Here is a 12982-nt window from a genome sequence, read left to right as displayed (position 1 = left end):
TCGTATGATTTACAAAAATTGGCTGAAACCACCATATTCCAAAGTTTATGCCAATTATGTGCAAAAACGTTGCTAACTATTGCTCCGTGCTAACATGTGGAATATCTTCTAGCAACTTCGATCCCTCAATATGTCACACGAGCGAAAGAATGCAACTCTTTCAAACCTTAGCATGTGTTTACATAACACATCAACTCACCAAATATTTTTGATTTAGATAATAAAATTTGATTCAATCTCTTTCATGTATTGGACCATAGGTAATACGTGGTATTCTCTTCATTATTATGGTCTGAACAATGTATACCGTTGCAGCTAGTGCAACAAAAACAACGACACCCATAACTATCATTTTTACCTTTGTTCATCTTCTTGACCATCTTCAAGTGATGCATACTATCCAAATATGGCTACCAATGACTTGTAATGGGGATTTAACACATCAACATATATGGAAAACATAAACTAGACACCATGTATTTGTGTATAAATTAGGAAGTGGCCCCACTAGTTTGAACATCATATAGCAACAAAATGAGTCAAAAAACAACCATGAGTCCATCTCTCTCTCGAATGTGAAATCTTCACAAGTGCAAAGTGTAATGGCAACTCCACTAGTTGGAACAACATAGAGCACATATAATGGGGAATGAAGAGAGGCTCGTACCTTGAGTAGAGGAGCTTCTACCGCCAATGTTAGTTCAGTGGAAGTACACATACACGATCAACATATCACAAAACCCGTGCAAAACCGCCACCACGCAGATCTAGATAAGGAGAGAGGAGTATTTGCTTCCAATTGTACTACAAATCGAAAGAGAAACGTGTCACCCACAATGAGGGCAAGAATCAGGGTGGGGTGGTCCAACGCAGATCCAGGGAGGGGGAGGCGGAACACCAGGGAGTGTTTGCTCTCTCATTAGAGTTGTTTGTTAGCGCCAAGTATAACAGAAAAAACTTAGTCAAATTTTCATTGTAACTATGGATTCCTTTGTAATAAGAGCAGTTAGGAGTAATTTTATCAATGAACACAAGAGTTGCATCTCTGTCGCTGAAAAACTCGATTGCACTACAGGAGATTTCCGAAGTGTTCATTTGAAGCAATAGCTAGGTTTGAGCATCGCTTGAAAATACATCTATGTATCACACATACCCCCTTTAAGAGATCGGACTTCCTAGGACTCAAAATAAAGAAGAAAAAACTAGGAAAACAAGATCTTCACGTTCAAATTCTTCACTTCAATTTCTCCAGAGGGCGCACCAATTTCATAAATTAAAACATACATTTTTAGGGTCCGCCTTCCACTATTGAACCAAATGTTCAAGGACTTTTATCTTATGTATACTCACAGATACATTAGTCCCTTAACCCATTTGTCTTAAATACTCCAAAACAACTAAGGGGACACTAGATGTAGTTAGAGTGGATGTTCGTAGGTACCCGTGACTTTGTTTGCTGGAAGAACTCCTAATGGTTCACTAAACTTTGGTTCTCTACTCAGGGAAATACTTATTGCAAGGTTACTTCACCCCTATCTGGGAAAATTCTTACTTAAATGAAACTATTTTATTATTTTAGTTGGAGTTGGCGGAACCTTAGAGAATAAACAAAGGTATGTTGGCATTTCATCCTTCCTTCTCCTTTCAAGGCCTATCATTCGCAAAATCTACCTAAACTGTCTTAGCTTCGAAGGAGAGATCTACTCTTGGGATGTAGAATCAAAACTACGCCCTAGAGCTCGTAGTTTGGATGTCAACCATTTATTTGGTGGTTGCTTGGAGTGATTTGTTAACAAGTGTCAACAAGATAAACCCATCATCCGAAGAACTTCAGAGAATCCTAAGTGAGGAAAAACCCAAACAACCAAAGAAAAATTGATTGAGCATCACTGAAGAGATTGCCTTGTGTGATCCGACGCTTATTACATTTTAAGACTATGATCTTTAGGACGGTTAGGCGTCAAGTTTTGAGCACGCAAGAATAACTTGTGGAGGGCCATAGAGTGTGTGAAGTTTATAGAAGTCTACCTTGAATACTTACGATTTTCACAGCAACTCGAACTGGTTAAATAAATCCATTACCATCATCGAGCAAGTCCCTCTCTCCCTCCCCATCTCTATCCATCTCTCTCCCTCCCTCCTCTCTCTCTCTCTCTCTCTCTCTCTCGCGCGCGCGCTTGATGAATATGATGATCTCGATTACAAGGGTGTAGAATCGCTACCTCTAATCTTGAGGACGTCTAATCTGTCTATCTCTAATGACTTGAACTTGTCCCTCTTGGGGAGCCTAACCCCTCCTTATATAGGTGGAAGGGGTATGTCACACTCCGTGTTTTGACTTTCCTCACTAAACTAACATTGCTCAAAAATTAGGACCAATTAAATTTTTTAATGCTTGTGATGCTTGATGTAATTGTTGTTGCTTGCTTGTTTGCTTGTGTTGAATTACAAAGTTCCTACTACTCCCGAGACTCACCTCATATACCTAAACCCTTGCCTAATGATCATGCCATGTATATAGGACCAGAAATAATTTTTACCAAACATTATTTTGACCAAAAAGCATTTCCTTGATTTAAGCTTCAAAACCCCCTCAGTTGGGATTTGTACTACAAGTCCTCAAATTAGGGAAGTTATTTTGCATAAAATATTTTATTTAAATCCATTATGAAAATGACTTCCCAAAACCACAATATTCTTATTTTAAAAGTTATTTTACTATTTTATTTAAATACCTTTCTCCGAGGCCCGAAATGGTCCCTTATGAAGGAAAGTTATTTTTATTGCTTTCAAAATATTTCAAAAAATTAAGAGAAACTCACTGGGCATATATATTCCATATATAGGAGTTTCAGCACATGGTCATGTTCAAAATATTGGACAAACCCTTCAAAACCCTTCCTGCTTATTTCATGCTTTTGAAATATTTCTATAAGAAATATTCTCAATAAACCCCAGAAAAATTCTAGCATGTCACTCATGATATATGTGATGATCCTTCCAAATTTCATCTCAATCTAATTTGATTTTATTCACCTAATTATGCCAAAACCAAATCTGTCCAGATCAAAATTTGAGCAACTCCATATTGCCAAGTGTCTCCAATTGTGCTCAAATTTGGTGGACATGTTTTGATACTCAAATAATGTATCCACACCTAGTAGTGCGTCAAGGAGAATAGAAGAACTTGTCCCAAACCCCTCAAAACCTTATGTGTTGATTTCTAACCTTGGTAAACTTTACATTGTAAAAAAATTCTCCAATTGATCCCAAACTTTTTGGGCATGCTCTAATGCTCAAATAATGCCACCAAACCAAGTTGTGGATTTGTGGGAATTGATTTGATTGGTTTTATATGCAGAAGCCATTTCTGCCTATTTCATGGGTTTTCAAGTCTACATTGGAAACTTTCTCCACCAAATCCCCAAATTGGTGTCCGAGCCTATTTTCACCTATTATGTGATCGTGTTAAGTTTCATAGCAAATGGAGTCCATTTGCTAGCCCTAACATCCATCAAACACCTTCTGCCTCATTACCAAAATTGCTACTTTGGCCCCTTCCACTAATATCCTTGAGCTTAAAACTTTACCACAACTCTCTTTGGTTCCCTTTTACCTCCAGTAACCTTGCCATGGCCACTGGTCAATTATTGGAGGATGAATCCATGTATCTACCTCTCATTTTTTACTTTGGCAACACTATTTTACCCCTCTTGCTAAATTTCTGCTTAAGAAAATGCCCCCAGCTCTTTCCAGAGAGCCTCTAGCATGCTAATGCACAATTCCAAACCAATATATGGCATGCGCATGTGGGAAATATGAGCAGCCCCATCTGAAACTTGATTTTTGGCTGAAATGTAGCTTTGAACTACAACTGCTAGCTAGACACCTCCTCTCATCTCAATTTCCTCTTAGTGCAAACACTTTTTGCTAGCCCCAAGTTTGCTGTTGCAAACTTAAACAGAGCTGAAACCGTGCCTAATCTGCTCCATTCAAGTTCAAACTTCACTAGTGCCCTCTTCCGCGCATGCCTTGTATGCTTGACACCTTGGACTGGCCAAGGGGTGGCCATGGACACCTAGTGGGGTGGTGACCACCTCCATGGCATGCAATAATGGTGCTCTGCACCTTGTCTTCACCCTGCAGGACATGTTTAGCCATTGTAGTTTGTCCCAAAGCGCTAGGGCACTCCCCTTTGACCGTCCAAGCCCTCCCTGACGCCTAGAAGCCGCCAAGCCCCCTCTGGCACGCGTGCTCTCGCTGTGCTCAGAGCACCCGAGGCGCATCCGGGACTCCCCTCGGTCGCCCCTCCACTTAGAGCCTCCCTCGAGTCCTTGCTTCACCATCCTATATCACTCTCACTCCTGCAAACCTCTATACGCACCAATTTATCCTCCCACCCCCTACCCAACGCCATGGCCAGAACCTCCCCTGCTGGTTGCCCATTAAATTCGGCCACTTTGGCCTCTTCTCTCCTCCGTGAGCCTAACCGGGGCGTCCCTGCGTATCCCCACTCCTCTTCCGCTCATCCTCCCATTCTTCCCATGCCTAGGGCACCGTGCCCACGGTTACCGATGGATGCGTCTGCCGTGGCCAACGAGCCACTCAACCTGGCACTCCCCGACGAGGACATGACCCCCACGGTGGTGCAACCACTTTCCGAGTGCGCCGGTGCCCGTGACGTCGCCGGGGTCGACCAGAGCCACCAAGGCGAGCGTCGGCAATGCCCTGTCTTGCCTCCCCGCCGTTCCTAGCTCGAGCGGGAGGTTGGAGATGGAGTTGACTGTCAGGGCCCGCCTATAAGTAGTACATTGCCCGGACCCATCCATAAGTGGAGACGGGACCCCTCTTGGTCGTCTCCCCGCGCAGGAGACGTAAATCCCGGAGGCGCTTTCTGCGTGAATCGCGCCACCGCGAGCCAGGCCAAGCTGAGCCGACCCGAGGCCTATTTAGCGCTTTGGGCGCAGTTTAACTGTGTGGTATAGCCCCCTTTTCTACTTTTTCCTTTTATCAGAAACTTCAAAAACCCATATCTAATTCATTTTTGCTCCAAAATTGATGATTCAAATTCCTACAGGTTCCAAAAATAATATCTAGCCAAGGAGGTGCCGTGCACATTTTTACAAAGAACTTTTATGTAGTGTTAATATTCAAACACATATTTTAATATTTCTAGCCCCACCTTGCAAAAATCCTAGAAGACTCAAATGAGCTCCACAGGGAGTGATTCCATTTTCTAGAGACATATTAAATCATTCTCTATTTTCCAAGCCTAGGTGAACATTTTTATCTGCAATATTTCTGTTGCATCAAATAAATAGCCCTTTTGCTCCATATTAGAAAATCCATAGGAAATTCATACCAACTCCAATTCCGGTGAAACCACTTCCTAAATGTTTCTAAATTCATGTTGTGTTAAATGAGTGCCTCCACTCATTTTTAGCAGAATGTTTCCTGTAGACTTCTTAGAGGATCACCTATTCCTCCTTTCCTCCATTCAAAAATCTCTGATGATCCAGATCTCCTAGAACAAGCTTCAGGTATTTTTCTTAAGACGAGAGAGGTCCAAGAAAATTTATTTCTAATTTTAGAGTACTTTTGTTTCTGCTTGTTGTGTGGCTTACGGTGGTTGTTTTCGACGATAGTTGACAGAATAGAAGGAGTACTCGGAGTTGGACCGGAAGACCTCGAAGACCCCGGAGACCTATTAGAGCACGTAAAGCAGCCCTTTGACCATGTCTAGGAAAATGTCTTATGCATGATATGTTGATTACTTTATTCCAAGTCATGTAGTCGTGATTAATCGGTACACCCCGATATGGTGTTACCGATGGCTCCTCTGGAGCACTTGCACTTAGCATGATCTTACCATCTATGAAGGTCACACTAATAAAAGTTGACAAGTAGATAGTAGTGCTACGCATAGGATGAGCATATGCATGGTCATGCTAGCACAAAGGTGATTACAAAGGTTTTATGAAAACCCCGTCGGGTGCTACTAATGCCCGAGGGTGATGGTGTTGAGCTGGATGACCAATTGAGAAAGAAGTGGTGTACCAGAAAGGTTTGTGTGAGTAGTTTCAGAAATGGGATTAGATTTAAGATTTCTCGACCGTCACAACCTTACATGTGCGACCACGATACCCCTTTATGGAACGGGGCTGTTTTGATTACTCTGGCCGTGCTAGCAAGGATCCCGCATTACTAGTGGCAGGAGTGATATGGTCACTCTCGTGACGGGGTTGTGCCAGGTTCGCCTATGTCATTTTTACATGTTCCGGGAACACCGTTGGTCCCTGCATGTATGATACGGTCTAGAGTTGGTGATCGTAAGACGTACATCATGTGGGTTGGGTACCAATCCAGTGGACTCTCTCTAGAGTGTCAAACTATTCGAATTGCCGTGTCCATGGTCAAGGAAAGTTGGGTGGTACTTCGTAAACTACGTCTAGTCATTTCTGCATAAACCAAGTGTGCATGTGTATAAAGGTGTTACCTGAGAAATTGATTACTTGGTCAAGTTTGGTGACTTGACATGGAGGATGACCATGAGGTGTTCAGTTCTCGAAATAATTATGTTCATATCTGTAACCTGTTCTTATGGTTACTATTTGCCTAGTGATGCATGACCATCTAAACACTTGACCATGTTTATGCATTAATAAAAACCCGCTTTCTGCGAAGGCTGCATTATACTTCATATTACACTCAACTACGGAATCCGCATCATGTGCTGTTTGCGAGTACATTCAAAGTACTCATTGGCTTCCACTGGTCATTTCATTGACCATGTAAAAGAGCAGGAGATGGTGAAGAGTACCATGGTGATGTTCCTGTGCGCTAGGACGCTTCCGAGTCAGAATGAGTGTAGGTTAAGGCTGATGGCATGGGTTCACGCTTTCGACCAATATTTTCGCTATTGGTCAAGTTTGTTGTATTGGACTCCAAGGCCCTATCTATGTAAGACTTGACCGCAAAGGTCATTATTTGTATGAGACGGTATGTATGGATGTAAGACTCTTGTTATTCAGTTCTGTGTGTTCAGTGAGCATTGATCTCTCGGGTCACTCAGCACATTCATCCGGCGATCATGACTCGTAAGTCGGGGACCCCACAGAGCTGGTATCAGAGCCATCCTGATTGTAGGAAGCCCTTAGTTAGCACAGACGTTAGTTAGGACAAAGCTGATTTCCAGACCTTCAAAAGTACTTACAAAATGCGTGTCTTCCTCACCTCTCATAAATTTTCAAAGGAAGCAAGGTTTTTGCCTTAGCATTTCCACTCCTATTCTCTTGACACTCCTCGTCTGCTTCTTCAAAATTTGCAAATGGCCGGTAGCACCTTTATGCCTCACCACGGGATTACTAAAATCCTCGTGGGTAACTTGGAAGGAAGCAATCTTTCCGAGCAATCACCCACATACTTGGAAGACAAGGATGGCAAGGCTACGACCAGACGAAACCAACAGGAGTACCTCCATGAGGAACAAGGACATCGAGACCCAGAAGATGGCGACACCCTCGACACTTTCCAGAGAGGTGCCACCTTCACCTACGATGATCATGACGTAATATGTGTAAGACCGTCATTTGCATCCCTAATAGAGCGGCCCTGTCAATATCAAGGTTGTGTCGACCATCACCGGTGGATGAGAACCTCGCTATTTGGTATGCCTCACCTTAGTGAGCAAGAAAAAGGTTCTCTTCATCCCCTGCTCTAGGTGTCGATATTGTGATCAACATGACCGACAGGTTGAAACTCTATCATGCCTTGCTGATGTCGTTTCATAAAAGTTGTCCACTTGGAACTCTTGACGCCTTGGAAGACAAGAAGACACTGACAAGATTGCAAAGATAACAGAAGACCGTGTGAACGATAGCCATTAGGAACCACATTCGTTGGCAGCTCCCCAGATGAGAAGGCGTCATGGACTCTTTTCAGCCAACCCGAGTCGTTTCGGCAAACAACAACAAGGGACACAACAACACCATGAGAGCGTCCGAGAACCCTAGGGTAGGATGAGTCGTGAGTCCCCTATGCGAAGTCGAGTCCGTGAAATGGTTTGGATGGAACCATGGTGTGTGTTGCTCATTTTGTTTGTTTGTGCCTTGATATAAGTCGCGCTTTTGCTCTAGGCAACAAGCACATGGTTATATCACCTGCCTCATCGTGATGTTTGAGTTGACTTTTTGACACTTGTTTGATTGCACTTGCACTATACCACCCCCTTAGGCACTCCTCTCTATACTGCTATCCCTCTCTCACCTTTCTCGACAACAGAAGACCAGCAAGATAAGATGCATCAACGATCCACTTTGATGGACGGCTGACACTGAAGATGCTAACTATGACGTGCTCCACCAGACGTGACGCATAGAAGTTATGTTTTCCCTAAAGATTGGAAAACCCTCCCTAGACCAACCTAAACCTGACAGGCTTCTTGAGCTCAAACTTCTGGACACGTGTCTAATACACAGATTTTCCACATCACCCATTGAGCTCCGATAAACCTTGTTTAGCACTGTTTTTTTTATGGAACAAGTGATTGCAGTGAACAAGTATCCTTCATTCTTAAAGCTAGCACGAAAACCTGGATGCCATAGGAAGGATCGTTCTAGATAAATGATCTGTAGGCTACGAGCTGTTGTGATGATAATAGGTGACTCGAGGATATAGCTAGACTATCTTGGTGGGTCGTAAGGCCCATGTGAAGGTAGGTGAACTTGGTGGAACAAGTTGATAAAGCAACATAACCTACATATTCCTGGAGTAAGCTTGGATTCAGTAGGACAATTATGATCACGATATGAAATTCTTGGTGGTATAATAATTTGACTTTATCAAGTAGTTGACATGGTTTGACGATATTACCATGATGACTTGGAGTATCGATGATGAATGAGGCCACATGGTTCGGAGTGAATTGGATTTAGCCCAATGATCTCGACCATGATACCACGTTTCTCGGTGGATAACAAGTAGAAATACTTGGAGTTGTCGAATTGAAGTACGAATCTATATAGGCTTGGCCTTGGAGAATAGTTGGCCATGATAATGGAAGTTGGTGGATATATTGTGACGTAGTCCTTGCAATAATATGAGGATTATGAGGACTATAGGTGATCACGTAGGATCCCATCGATATTGGATTTGTAGGAGCGATGGGTCCAATGATGGTTGACGGGATTGATTAACCACTTGATTGGGTTCGTAGGAATGAAGCAAGACCATGGATTGCTATACCACATGTTTCCTTAATATAGGAATGCAATAACCTGTCCATTGGATGATCTAGTTGAGAACTCGGATTGTGGTGTCTTAATTCAAGCTTAGAAGCTTGTATGCTCTCTCGAGGATTTTTACATAGGGATGCATGTGTAACTTAGTTATAATACACCTATGAGATTTAGGTTAAGGTCTTCCCTGAGACCCCGGAGTTGACTAGCCTCACTGATGTGGAGTTAACTTGTGTGAGATGATATTTTTGATGATATAGGGTGATATTGCCCAGAGATAGAGGTCAGACTATTGGCCCCTAAGGAATGTGCTTAGAGATAAGATGATAGATGTTCAGTCACATCCTAAGTTCCTTGAAACCGCAAAGCTTCACCGATCCATAAAATGGTCGGATTACGACCATGGGGAACTACTCTAAGCCGTTGGAATATGGACAGTACTCCGCCCTGACCGCCACCCATCATGTCTATGGCAAATATGGGCATGAGGTACCAGATCATGTTGGACCAGAAACCCCTCGGCCAGTGACCGCCCATAGCGAGTTCCCGCTCTGCTCACCTGTCTCATGAGCACTGTGCTTATGTAATGCTTGGGGAAGTATGTTGTTATCCTCAGGGATGACATGCTTATTCACCCAATAGGAGGAAGAGCACCTTAGTCCTGTTTGCCTGAGCCCCCGGAACGCCGATCGCTATGCCCCTCGAGAGTAAGGTGTTATCTCAAGAAGGTGGCTTCTTGAAGCAACCCCCAAGGAGCAGAAGTCAATCCTATCTGAGCGAGGCGAAAAGCCATAATGGTTGGGAGACCCCGATGAAGAAGAAGAAGGAGTAGAAGTCCGTGTGTCAGCTACATAAACTACGTCAAGAAGCATCGACGACCAAGACGATGAAGCCTTTGGACAGAGAGAGAAATCAGAGAGCCTATTCTTGGTCCAAATCAAGGACGAGAGTCCTAATTATCTCATGGTGAAAACCTGTTAAAGGTGATTCACCCGCTTGCCGAGCCCCAGAACCCCTCTCAAACCTTCCCAAATGGAAGAACCCGTTCTGAACACCGAGTCTCCGAGCTTAGACTCATGGGCGAGACCCAACCCAGACCCTTTCATGAGAAGCCTTCGAAGACCCATTGCAATACCCTCGAGGATGAAGACCACCTGCGACCATAGCTCGCCTGCCTTAAGGGAGTCAAGGACTTCCCCGTCAGCAGGGAGCTATGCGAAGACCTTGACCCTTATGTTCTAACACGAGATATCTAGATGTCACTAGCCAACATGAGCAACCCTAGGACCAGCACCCAGACACGCTACCCTGCCACGTATTCCGACCTTGGAATACACGTGCAAGTGAGAACCCTGCAGGAACATATTTCACCAAGTCCTTGACCCTCAGTCAAGGCTAACTTATTGCCAGAACCCCGCTCATGGTCAGGCAAGGACGAGCATAGCATTCGAAGTTGTATCATCAAGCACTTCAAGACCCACCAGAGCAACCACATCGAAGAAAAGCAACATGGGGACGTGAAGACTACCACCGGCTTAAAATTCTATATCTCTCCAACGCAGAGCCTAGAAATCTTGGGGATGAGATTTTCTTAAGGGGGTAAGGTGTGTCACACCCTGTATTTTGAGTTTCCTGACTAAACTAACATAGCTCAAAAAATAGGACCAATTAATTTTTGTGCGAATGCTTGACGTGATTGTTGCTTGTTTGCTTGTGTTGAATTACAAAGTTCCTACTACTCCCGAGACTCACCTCTTTGACCTAAACACTTGCCTAATGATCATGCCATGTGTATAGGACCAGAAACTATTTTTACCAAACATTATTTTTACCAAAAAGCATTTCCTTGATTTAAGCTTCAAAAACCCGTGAGTTGGGATTTGTACTACAAGTCCTCAAATTAGGGAAGTTATTTTCCACCAATTTATTTAAGTCCCATTATCAAAATGGATTCCCAAAACCACAATATTATAATTTTAAAAATTATTTTAATATTTTATTTAAATACCTTTCTCTGAGGCTACAAATGATCCCTTATGAAGGAAAGTTCTTTTTATTGCTTTCAAAATATTTCAGAAAATTTAGAGAAACTCACTCGGCATATATAATCCATATATAGGAGTTTCAACACATGGTCATATTCAAAATATTGGGTAAAACCCTTCAAAACCCGTCTTCCTTATTTCAACCTTTTGAAATATTGCTATAAGAAATATTCTAAATAAACCCCGGAAAAATTCTAGCATGTCACTCATGAGATATGTGATTATCCTTCCAAGTTTCATCTCAATCTAACTTCATTTGATTCACCTAATTATTCCAAAACTATATCTGTGCAGATCCAAGTTTGAGCAACTCCACATTGCCAAGTGTCTCCAATTGTGCTCAAATTTGGTGGACATGTTCTAATACTCCAATAATGTATCCAAACCTAGTGGTGCGTCAAGCAGAATAGAATAACTTGTCGCAAACCCCTCAAAAGCTTCTCTTTTGATTTCTAACCTTGGGAAACTGTACATTGTAAAGTTTCTCCAATTGATCACAAGATTTTTGGGCATGATCTAATGCTCAAATAATGCTACCAAACCAAGTTGTGAATTTGTGAGAATTTATATGCATGGTTTTATATGCAGAAAGCCATTTCTGCACATTTGATGGGTTTTGCAAGTCTACATTGCAAATTTTCTCCACCAAATCTCAAACTTTGTGTCCAAGCCTATTTTCACCTATTATGTGATCCTCTTAAGTTCTATAGCAAATGGAGTCCATTTGCTAGCCCTAACATCCATCAAACACCTTCTGCCTAATTACCAAAACTGCTACTCTGGCCCCTTCCACTAATCTCCTTGAGCTTAAAACCTTACCACAACTCTCTCTAGTTCCTTTTTATCTTGAGTAACCTTGCCATGGCAACTGGTCAAGTATTGGAGGGTGACTCCATGTATCTACCTCTCATTTTTTACTTTGGCAGCACTATTTTACCCCTCTGGCTAAACTTCTGCTTAAGAAAATCCCCCAACTATTTCTAGAGAGATTCTAGCATGCTAATGTATCATCCCAAACCAATATATGGCATACTCATGTGGGAAATATGAGCAGCCCATCTGAAACTTGATTTCTGGCTGAAATGTAGCTTTGAACTACAAGTGCTAGCTAGACACCTCCTCTTGATGTGAAGCTTTGCATTAGTGTAGTCTTTCCATACCGAATGCTGCTAGACAAGGTCTCATCTCAATTTCCTCTCAGTGCAAACACATTTTACTCGCCCCAAGTTTGTTGTTGCAAACTTAAAAATAGGTGAAACCCTGCCTAATCTGCTCCATTCAAGTTCAAACTTCACCAGTGCCCTCTCCCATGCATGCCTTGCATGCTTGACACCTTGGTCTGGCCAAGGGGTGGCCATGGACATGTAGTGGGGTGGTGACCACCTCCCTGGCGTGCAATAGTGGTGCTCTGCACCTTGTCTTCACCCTGCAGGCCATGTTTAGCATGGCAGTTTGTCCCAGAGTGCTAGAGCACTCCCCTTTGACCGTCCAAGCCCTCCCCGACGCCTAGAAGCCGCCAAGCCCCCTCTGACACACTTGCTCTCGCCGTTCTCAGAGCACCCGAGGCGCATCCAGGACTCCCCTCGGTCGCCCCTCCACTTAGAGCCTCCCCGAGTCCCTGCTTCACCCTCCTATATGACTCCCCCTCAAGAAAACCTCCATACGCCCCAAATCCTCCTCCCATGCCCCATATACCCCCCG

At 43.2% G+C, this 12982-nt stretch overlaps 1 pseudogene; it reads left to right on the top strand.

The window, feature by feature from the left end:
- Positions 1-4415: 4415 nt before the first annotated feature.
- On the top strand, positions 4416-4985 carry LOC123396571 (annotated as a pseudogene).
- Positions 4986-12982: the final 7997 nt, after the last annotated feature.

This window comes from Hordeum vulgare, chromosome 5H (genome assembly GCF_904849725.1).
Source record: "Hordeum vulgare subsp. vulgare chromosome 5H, MorexV3_pseudomolecules_assembly, whole genome shotgun sequence".
Lineage (NCBI taxonomy): Eukaryota > Viridiplantae > Streptophyta > Magnoliopsida > Poales > Poaceae > Hordeum > Hordeum vulgare.
Note: the sequence above shows the minus strand (reverse complement) of the source record. Positions and strands in the feature narration are given on the sequence as shown.